Consider the following 3,775-nt stretch of genomic DNA (forward strand, 5'->3'; position numbering starts at 1 on the left):
CGGATCGTAGATCAAATGGTTTTTCCATCTGATCTACGATGCCGATCTACGACGCCGGGGACGCGCATCGCATCGGAAACGTCTATGAAAACCCTATTTTTCACACGATTGGTAGTTACGTTCATTCGAAAATGGCCAGATCGTGTGAAAAATCGCCCCGTGTATGAGGGCCTTTAGGGGTAAATTTACTAAGATGGGAGTTCTATTAAGAAGTGATGTTGCCCATAGCAACCAATCAGATTCCAGGTATTATCTTCTAGAAGGTGCTAGATAAATGAGAAGTACAATCTGATTGGTTACTATGGGCAACATCACTTCTTAATAGAACTCCCATCTTAGTAAATTTACCCTTTAGCTTCTGTAGGAGGAGTTTATTCTTCACTGCACCATAAGAGATCACTAACCCCTTTCACACTGCCAGCAATATCCCAGGCCATTTCACGTGAATGCGCAGCAACCCGTGATATTGCTCAGTGTGAAAGGGCCCAGTTGAAATAACCCGGGTTGAGGTGTCAGTGTTTGGGGGTGGTGACGGGGGCGTGGTAGGAGAAACACAGGCATGCCTGTCCATTTGAACTTCGTTGCATGGGCGCGCATAAATTAGCCACTGCGATGACATACGCATCTTCAGTTCTCACTGTTTGCGATGTGGTTAGTATTTCTGAGTAAGGTCAGACCTGTTGTAATTGTGTGTGAGGGGACTATGTTACTCGATGTATACACAGGACTGCAAGGTATTACGGATGTCCGAAAGTGGTAGTGGGCATCTCTGTGCTGGCTTTGCAATTTCAAACATTAGCATATTTTCGCAGCAGGTCTATGTGTGTAATCTCAGCAAAGAGAATTTTCTCACATCCATAGACATTTAGGACACTCACTTTCATATTCCTATGGCTGTACACACGTACACTTTTAATGGTTATGTATCCTAGAACAACATTTCCAGTTCATTTGTTTGCCTTTGGGTCTAGCAACAACTCCAGAAACAAAGGTTCTAGTGACAATAGAATACAAGAAGTTAAGTTATCAATAGGCAATTTTGCAATGGGACTTTAAAAAATTGCTCTTTAAATCCCATGGAAAGATCTCTGATAAAAAAAAATTGAGATGTCAAGTTGTGGCCTTATCTAGATGACATCCTGATGTTAGGAAAGTAAAGCCTGGACATCACATGTGACAGTTCTGAAACAATATTTCAGAATTTGAACTCAGGGCCTGATTCAGAGCCGAACGCTCTGACCAGAGCGCTCGCTCTGAATCAGTGCCCTCGTACCTGAAAATGGAGCGGCCTCCTGGCCGCTCGCATAGCTGTGGGTGACCACCCACAGCATATGCGAGCGGCCAAAAAGATGGTCGCGATGGTCAAGACCATTGCGACCATCGGGCTTGCGACGAGACCCTGCGGTAGGGTCTTGCTGCTGCAAGCCCAGGAGTGATTTTGGCTCTGTCAGAGCCAAAATCACTCCCACTGACATCATTACTGATGTCAGTGGGGCCGGCTTCAGACGGTAGGCGTTCCCATGGGAACGCCTCCGTCTGGCAGCCACGCCCCCAGCACGCCCACCAAAGGGGGCGTGCTGTCACTCACCATCGATCGTTGCGGCCACACGGTCGTAAGGTAAAAGGGGCCGGAAATGCAAATGAAGCGCTCGCAAGTTGCGTCGTTAAGTTGGGATCGTTAGCTGGACGAGCGAGGGGAGGATGCGGCCGCAAGACTAAAAATACGCCCTCTTCTCGTTCGCAATACACGTCATCTCCGGGCATATAAGGATTAATCAGTCCATCGGGAACCATCGGAGCTGGTCGTAGAGCTTAAGGTAGACCATACCCTCTCTTAAGCACGACGATCAAGTCAGTGTAAAAACCTCCTATGTCACATGTGCCATGACACTACTTAGTTAATTATGCACTCCCATAAAACGCCCTTTGCATAGTCAGGCACACCTGCGTTCGGATCTCCACTCCCCCATTCACAAGCACCTTCCCCTGTTACCACCCACAAACGCCTCATCCTGTCACTCAAACTAACGACCTGGCCAAGTTGAAGGAGAGAGAAATTTCTGATCATAATAGCTAGTTTGCGCATGCGCATTGTGAATTTTACGCATGCGCAGTTTAGCGAACATCGGTGGGGTCGTCAGAGCGGCTGCAACGACCGACTCTGAATGAGGTCCACAGTGCTTCTGACATCAAGTAAAGATTAATTAACGTATAAGTAAGGAATGGCTACTAGCAGTTGGAAATGGAGACCCCCATGATGAAGTCTTCTTTAAAAAGACGAAACACGTTGGGACTGATACCGTATCTGGTGTGTCTCCATGGACATATAAGCTCTATTTTTTCATGTTTTTTGTACGTGTGCTACTTATCGTTATATTCACTTCTAGAAATAAACTCTGTTTTATATAAAAAGATATCCTATGTGGAGGATCGCTTTTTTTGAACAGTATAGTTCATCATTTGGCCTACAGTTTTTACAGCCTTGAGTTTTTAATGCAGTTTTATAAACAGTTCACACTATGGGCCTGATTCAGCATGGATCGCTACTGCAACAGCGTACGCAGATCGATCAATGGTGTGAACTGCGCATGCTTATGCAGCTCAGTGCGCGCGCGTGAGTTAGCATTGCAATCGCTTTGTGATCATTCAAGCAAAATAAAAGCCATTGCAGAGTGAGTGACAGGCTGTTAGCATATGGGGGTGATGACTGGGAACTGGTCGGAGAAACGCAGGCATGCCTGTCCGTTTGAACGCCGCTGCATGGGCGTGCTTAAATTAGCCCCTGAGACAGCATATGCAGCTTGAGTACTCCCATACCTCCCAAAATTTCAATGAAGGAAGGAGGCTCAGAAAAGGGGTGGGGCTTTCAGGAAAAGGGGTGGAGTCAATTGAAAATGGGGCGGAGCCTCACAGCTTCCCCCGTTTTCGTCACTTTGGGGGCGTGCCCAGCACTCTCCGAGATGCTGGGCAGCACCCAGGCAGCCCGTACACAAGAGAACAGATGCCGTCCGCATGCGCACGGCATCTGTTCTCCTCCTGCATACCCACTGCTCTGCTATGCAGGGCAGCAGTTTGTGCTTTCCCCAACTTCCCCCCCACCGCGGGACACTGCGGCCAGTGGGCGGGACAGTCTCAGAAAAACGGGACTGTCCCATTGGAAGCGGGACAGTTGGGAGGTATGGTACTCCTTCCACGCCGGTCAGACCTGCTGTAAATGTATGTGAGGGGCCGATGTTACTTGATGTTCTCGATGTATACGCACGACTGCAAGGTATTACGCTATATTCACTAGTGTACGGAGAGTCTGGGGGCTGGAAAGTATCTCAGAGTGTGCTGGTCAAGTCCCCACAATGACGTAAATGGGGGTGCAGTAAGGCTCCACCCGGTTTACCGAAGCTCCACCCCTTTTTTTCGGACACACGTGCCTACACCGCACAAATTGTCCAGAATCAATATACTTAAAAGTTGGGAGGTACAGTGCATCCGGAAAGTATTCACAGCATGAACCAAAACCACAACACAGGGGTCTGTGCACATCTCTAATAATAATAATGGAGACATTTGTTCACCTAAATAACTGTACTATACAACAAATAAACCAGATTTTTTAATGTTTATAAATCAAGGAGAAGAAACAATTTTTTTTACATGATATTATTTTTATAAGGATTATACTAATCACAGTTGAGGACTGACCACACCAAACATGGCGGCAGCTAGAGTGTAGGGCAGCAGAAGAGCTTTGCAGGATCTCGCGAGAGCTTTGGCTTCTGAT

Source organism: Taudactylus pleione, unplaced genomic scaffold (assembly GCF_031769625.1).
Source record: "Taudactylus pleione unplaced genomic scaffold, aTauple2 ptg000086l, whole genome shotgun sequence".
Lineage (NCBI taxonomy): Eukaryota > Metazoa > Chordata > Amphibia > Anura > Myobatrachidae > Taudactylus > Taudactylus pleione.